This window comes from Piliocolobus tephrosceles, chromosome 8 (assembly GCF_002776525.5).
Source record: "Piliocolobus tephrosceles isolate RC106 chromosome 8, ASM277652v3, whole genome shotgun sequence".
Classification (NCBI taxonomy): Eukaryota; Metazoa; Chordata; class Mammalia; order Primates; family Cercopithecidae; genus Piliocolobus; species Piliocolobus tephrosceles.
The window spans coordinates 117,896,544-117,903,941 of record NC_045441.1 but is presented as its reverse complement, the minus strand read 5'-3'; the positions used below and the strand labels follow the sequence as shown (position 1 = coordinate 117,903,941).

General features: G+C 46.3%; 1 non-coding gene across 1 annotated transcript; it reads right to left on the bottom strand.

Moving 5' to 3' along the window:
- Positions 1-72, bottom strand: TRNAP-AGG. The gene has a single exon. It is a non-coding gene; the product is annotated as a tRNA-Pro (tRNA).
- Between the last annotated feature and the right edge of the window lie 7,326 nt (positions 73-7,398).

The window sequence follows — 7,398 nt, the reverse complement described above, 5'->3', positions numbered from 1 at the left end:
GGGCTCGTCCGGGATTTGAACCCGGGACCTCTCGCACCCTAAGCGAGAATCATACCCCTAGACCAACGAGCCACGGGCAGTTAGCTCTTGCCAGATGTGCTCTCCCTGCCACATCAGCAGCAGCCACAGCAGCAGTCTGTAGTTCTTAGAACGGGCCTCTCTCCTCCCCCTTCCAGGCTGGCTCCAGGCCCAGGCCGCTGCGCTCCAGCAGGCATTGCTCCTGAGTTCTCTCCTGCTCCTCCCTAGCTCGTTGCAGAGCCACACAGATGCTCCTCTGCCTGGGCCTACAGGCAGGGTCCATTCTTCCCCGTGAGCTGCCAGTTACCCCGCCAGGACTCCCAAGCAGAGTTCATGGAGGTCCTGCTGGGGAAGAAGCCAGGCTCCAGCGACCACTACTTCCCTGAGGACCCTCAGGGCTGGTGAGCCCATCTGGGGTCTCTTGCACTCAGTTGAGAGTTACTGTTCTTTCTTACCTCATGATCAGACCACCAGAAAAGCATTCTCCAAACCCATTAGACTCCCAGGTGAGGACCCAGAACATTGTCCCAGCTTGCTCTTGACTAGGTGATGTTTGCTAAAACCCGCAGTGTCTTCATCTGCTGGTTGGGGAAAGTAACACCTACCCTGTCTACCTTACCGGGTGAGGATCGCATGAGACAATGTATATGAAAGCACCTTGCGAACTGTAAAGCACTGTCAAAGGAAACGGGTTGTGATGGCAACACAAGGGGGAGAGAAATACATAGTAGGAAAGCTGTCATTGAATGCTTGTTGTGGGCCAGGCAGGGTGCTCTCTGCTTTACAGATCTTATTTAACCTTCCAGCAACCTTGTGAGAGCAGTATCACCTCAGTGTAAGATAAACAACTGCCTGAATTCAGCTTAATAACTTCATGTTTATCAGAATGCTTTAACTTGCCTAAATTCAGCTTATTTACATTTATCTGAATCCTAAGACTGTTTTAAATGCAGTACACACTGCTACCCAGACTTTCTAAAAAACCAGAAATGGGGACTATATCCTGTCAATACCCATACTCCCTCCCCCACAGTGGCCTGCCCTGCACATCCTACCCAGGGAAGCTGCCCAGGAAGGAGCTGCTGGCAGCCTAAGGGTGGCCTAGGTTGGGACATTCCCAAAGAGAGTGAGGGAGGGTGATCACACCTCAGAAACGGGGGACTCGTAGGAGACCCTGATGGGCTTGGTTGGGCTCTCTGTCTTTTGTGCTTCCACCATCCCTGTACACATCCATCGCATCCTGGATTCTTGCTCACTTCCCGAGGGGAGGTCTTTTGTGAGCTGAGAGCTCCACGGGGGCAGATACGTGTTTTATTGGTCTTTTGGGTCTCCCCCAGTGTCTGACCCTTGGCAGTACTGCTAACAATACAGGCTATTCCCAGGCATTTCTGTGTGCCCAGCCTTGTGTAAGCACTTTACCAGATTAATCCCACTTAATCCTCATAGCGCAACTGTTGTCACAGTCATCACTTAGCACATGTCTGTGGAATGAACGAATGAGTGAAAAAAGAAAATCCTAGGAGTGTGCACAAAAAAATCACTAGTGGCAACAGATATGCAGGTGAGTCCTCACCACTTGGCTTGAAGTAGAAATGGTAACCCTGGAGAAATCTTCCACACTCCATCCTTTTTTTTTTTTTTTAAGACAAGAGTCTCACTCTGTCACCCAGGCTGGAGTGCAGGGGCACGATCTCAGCTCACTGAAACCTCTGCCTCCTGGGTTCAAGTGATTCTCTCACCTCAGCCTCCCAAATAGCTAAGATTATGGGTGTGAGCCACTGTGCCCAGTCCACACTCCATCCTTTCACGCAGGATTCCTACTGAACCAATCCCTCCCTTGGATAGGTGGGAAGAATGGCCCTCACTTTAGAGAATACATTGGCCAGCATTCTTTTGTACTCAGGGGATAAAGTTGCATGATTTCCATCGAAGTGTCTGAGCCAGACAACTGGCTCTGCTAACTAATCCAGCCAGAGAGGAAGGCAACAGCTCATCTATTCTCAAACCAAAGAGACTTTTTTGGGTTGCTGTTCCCCAGCTTTAAACTGACTTATAAATAAAAGCACACGCAACATGTCCTTCCATTACCTCAGCACACATTCCCTAAATTGTTCCTCTTGGTGAATGTGCCAGAGAGTGATGTTGCTCAAAGCTAGGGCTCCTAGGGGGACTTTGCTGAAGATGTTTCAGAGCTGAGACCAGGGTTGGGTCCTAGCCAGTGCTTCTCTCAGAGGTGCTGTTGGAATTTGGGGCAGGATCATTCTTCTTTGTGTGGCTGATCTGGAGCTGCATCCTGTCCACTGAATACCAGTAATCCCTTCTCCACTGTTGTGATAGCCATGAAACACCCTGCACGCTTCCAAAAGCCTCCTAGATGGTGGAGTCGGCGGAGAGGAGCATGGCCCTGGTGGAAATCCACTGGCACATACCTTGAATTTGCTTCCAGGCTAAAATCACTGTGGCCTTCATCCATGCAGCAGGACTTCAGGCCGTCAGTTGCTCCTTTGTCTCTTAGGGAGAATCATGGCCCTCCCTCCAGAAGCTTCCTCACTCTCCTCCTAGGTGTGAGGATGACTTTTAGGCAGATCCTGTGTTCCCATTTTCACAAGAGCATGTCAGTTCTTCCCTTATCACTTCTCTGGAGAGCCTTATGGGTCAGTATTTAACAGACAACATTGTCACACACATCATCTCAATCACCGTCACTTCCTATATATATAAAGAACAGCAAGAAGCTACCACTGGTTGCCTCTGAGAAGGGTAACTGAGTAGTTGGGAGGCTGGGTGGGAAAGAAACTTCTTTTTCTCTGAATTCCTCTTCTTCTTCTTCTTCTTTTTTTTTTTTTTAGATAGAGTCTCACTCTGTCTGCCAGGCTGGAGTGTAGTGGCAAGATCTCAGCTCACTGCAAACTCCGTCTCCCAGGCTCAAGCAATTCTCCTGCCTCAGCCTCTCAGTAGCTGGGATTACAGGCATGTGTCACCATACCTGGCTAATTTTTGTATTTTTAGTAGAGATGGGGTTTCACTACATTGGCCAGGCTGGTCTTGAATTCCTGACTTCAGGTAATCCACCTGCCTCAGCCTCCCAAAGTGCTGGGATTACAGGCGTGAGCCACCATGCCTGGTCATATGTATATAATTTTTTTTTTTTGAGGAGTGTTTTGCTGTTTCCCAAGCTGGGGTACAGTGGCACAATCTCAGCTCACTGCCACCTCTGCTGGGTTCAAGTGATTCTTATGACTTAGCCTCCCCAATAGCTGGGATTATAGGCGCATGCCACCACATCCAGCTAATTTTTGTATTTTTAGGGGAGACAGGGTTTCGCCGTGTTGGCCAGGCTGGTCTCGAACTCCTGACCTCAAGTGATCTGCCTGCAACAGCCTCCTGAAGTGCTGGGATCACAGGTGTGAGCTACCATGCCCGGCCTGTATATTCTTTTGTACCCTTTGAATTTTGAGCTCAATGCCTATGCATATGTATGTACACATACTCCATTCAAACCAGAAATTAAATTATTAAAAACTGAACAGAGAGAAGCAATAAGTAGGATAGGGAGAAATGCATTTTGAACCTCCAGAGAGCCAAAATTTCCTCTAGATCAGAGCAGCCCAGCAGTACTTGGGCCTCGCCCTAATGGTTTCGAATTGTCCTTTGTGCTGTGTTGAATCCATACTGAGGGGTCAGTACTAGACCCATTCCTGTGCAACTGGTTGTCCTGTCTACTCAAAGATGTTGTTGAGGACAATGTTTCCTTTGTGAAGTCCCCAGGGAAGCATTCTTGTCTGTCATAACTCCAAGAACAGTTGGTTTGCATTTTTTCTCTGGACAATTATGTAAATGAGTGGCTGCTAGAAAGCATGAGGCTGAGTGTGTCGCCCATCGGTAGCAAGTTCACAGGGTCATCAAATGTCAATATAATTCCTGACTCTTTAACTCCCCACTGTTGTTTCTCTTTCTTCTGCTTCTACATTTGATTCATTATTTCTTGTTGTGTCCTATATATTCTTGCAAGCCTCCCTTAAACTACTTTAGGAAAAGGAAGGCGTATAAATAAATACACTTCTAATAAGAATAAAAATTTTAAAACCCCTAGCTGGGTACAATGGCTCACACCTGTAATCTCAGCACAGGAGGCTGAGCAGGGAGGATTGCTTGAGGCTGGGAGTTGAAGACCAGCCTGGGCAACGTAGTGAGATCTTGTCAGAAGGAAGAAAGGAAGGGAAGGAAGGAAGGAGAAGGGAAGGAAGGAAAGAAGGAAGGAAGGAAGGAAAAGAGAGAGAGAAAGAGAAAGAGAGAAAGAAAGAAAAAGAAAAGAGAGAGAAAAAGGAAGGAAGGAAGAAGAAGAAGAAGGAGAAGAAGAAGAAGGAGGAGGAGGAGGAGGGAAGGAAGGAAGGAAGGAAGGAAGGAAGGAAGGAAGGAAGGAAGGAAGGAAGGAAGGGCGGGCATGGTGGCTCACGCCTGTAATCCCAGCACTTTGGGAGGCCGAGGTGGGCAGATCACGAGATCAGGAGATCGAGACCATCCTGGCTAACACAGTGAAACCCCATCTCTACTAAACATACAAAAAATTAGCCGGGTGTGGTGGCACATGCCTGTAGTCCCAGCTACTTGGGAGGCTGAGGCAGGAGAATGGGGTGAACCCGGGAGGCGGAGCTTGCAGTGAGCTGAGGTCGCGCCACTGCACTCCAGCCCGGGTGACAGAGCGAAACTCTGTCTCAGAAAAAAAAAAGAAAAAAAAGAAAGGAAAGGGAGAGAAAGAAAGGAAGAAAGAAGGAGAGAGAGAGAGGAAGGAAGGAAGGAAGGAAGGAAGGAAGGAAGGAAGGAAGGAAGGAAGGAAGGAAGAGAAAGGGAGGGAGGGAAAGAAACAGAGAGAGGGAGGGAGGGGGAGAAAGAGAGGGAGGGAGGGAAAGAAAGAACAAAAGAAAGAAAAAGAAAGAAAGACCTCCTGAAACTATTCAGAAAATATCCACTTTGGTAGGACTCTCCTTTTTTCTGGACAATCAGAACAAATGGAAGAACAAATTTTCACTTGATTGTATTATATTGGGTTCTGAACATTTGTAAGTCTAAATCTAAATCAATGGTTGAATCTCAGCTGGAGGGGAAGGGAGTGAGGAAGGAAGGGTTTTGTCTCTCAGGAGGCATTTGGCAATGTCGGGAGACATTTTTGGTTATCATGACTGGGCTGGTAGTGTTAATTTTGGCATCTAGAGGAGAGGGATGCTGTTCAACATCCTACAATGCACAGGACAGCTCCCACAACAAAGAATTGTCGGCGATGTCAGTAGTGCCGACGTTGAGAAATCCTGGTCTAAGTGTATTTCATGTGATCTTCTGTAAAGCCTTAGTGTATTAACATGTTCTAAATTGATAAGGTGATTTTCAGCCTGGGAAGAGCACTGTATATACTAAATGCACCTGAAACACCTCTAGTTTTTATTTTTTATTTTATTTTGGTGTTTTGTTTTGAAACACGGTCTCGCTCTGTTGCCCAGGCTGGAGGGCAGTGGTGCTATCTCAGCTCACAGCAACCTCTGCCTCCTGGGTTCGAGCAATTCTCCTACCTCAGCCTCCCAAGTAGCTGGGACTATGCAACAGTGTGCCACCTTGCCCAGCAAATTTTTGTATTTTTTGGTAGAGACGGGGTTTCACCATGTTGGCCAGGTTGGTGAACTCCTGACCTCAAGTGATCCGCCCACCTTGGCCTCCCAAAGTGCTGGGATTACAGGCGTGAGCCACCGTGCCCAGCCTGCCTCCAGTTTTTATATTTCCTCTTTCTCCTTTACCCCATGCCCCTTCCTCAGAAGCTTGCCTCCTTCTACTCCATAGCTTCCATGACTTGGGAGAATTTTTGTCCATGGCTTGAGCACCGGTAAGACTTTGTGCTTGGGTGAGGCTCTTTTTGGTTTGAGCTCCTTGGGGATTGGGTTGCCTCCAGCTTGGGCCCATTGTCTCCGTCTGCTGTTGGGGGAACAGGGTGGGAGGCACTGTCTGGAAAGGTGTGAGGACAGTATTAGGCGGGGCCAAAGATGTGGCCACCTAGCCTTCTACACTGGGTGTAGAAGGGCCTGGGGTGTCTTGCACCCTCGCCATTTAGCCTCCCATCAGAAACGTTTGCAGAGGTGGGTACCTCAGCAGAGCCCAGCAGACAGTGGAGGCTGGTTTGTTCCACTCAGGCCAAGCTCACACACAATCCATGTGCCCTGCTCAGGGATAGGCACCTTAAGGTGACCTCTGGCCCCTGGTCCTGAAGTCCTGCCCAGGGCAAGGGATGAGCAGCTCTGCTTATTCATTTTTCATTTATTCATTTTAAATTTCATTGTTTATTCATTTTAAATTTCATTGTTTTATGCTCTGCTTTTTAGTATCTCCCCCTATTTATTTTAGATTTGATTCACTCAGCTTCTCAAGGCGAAAGTTTAAATTTTAAACATTTATTTTCTAGTATAAATACTTAAAGCTATAAATTTTTCTCTAAGTACTGCTTTAGCTGCCTCCTTCAATTTCCAGTACTTTTTTTATTGTTATTCAGCTCAAATTCTTTCAAATTTTCCTTATGATTTCTCTTTTGACTCACAAGGTATTTAGATGTATATTGCTTATTCATAAGCGTTTGGGGATTTTCCAGACATCTTTTTGTTATTGATCTATCTGTAAGTTCACTGATCCTTTCTTCTGCTGTCCAATCTGCTGTTCAGCCATCCAGTGAATTCTTCATTGGACATGTTGTAGTTTTCAGTTCTGGAATTTCCATTTGGTTATTTTTATTTTTCCCATTCTTCTATTGAGATCCATTAACTCATGATGATCATCTTTTTCCTTTCAGTTCTTGAATATATTTATATCGCTGTTTAAAGATTTTTCGGCTGGTGCCAATTTCTTGGGTCATCTCAGGTTCTGTTTCTACTGACTGCTTTTTCTTTTGGCTATGAGTCATATTTTCCTCTGGGTTTTTTTTTTCTTTCACATGCCTTATAATTTTTCATTGTATATTAGACATTGTAGATAGTGAACTTTAGAGACTGGATTATCTTCCATTGAGGAGTGTTGATTTTTCTTCTAATAAGTAGTTAACTTACTAGTTGATCACCTTGAACCTGCTGAGGCTTGGTTTTATCTTTTGCTAGTATGAGTTAGCTTTGGCTTTGCCCTTACTCTCAGAACAAGTATTTCGTCCTGGGATATAGGTTTTAGCTCTATGGTGTGCCTTTTGGGAGTTTTAAGTGGAAAGCCCTAAGTGTTTACCCAGACCCTCTGACTTAGGATTCAAATTCAAACTCTACAGTCAAAATCTGTGTAACTCTTTCAGACCTCCAGTGGTTGTCTTTTACTGGGCTCTTGGAAATTCCTCCATCCAGTTTAGCAGTCAGCCTGTGATTT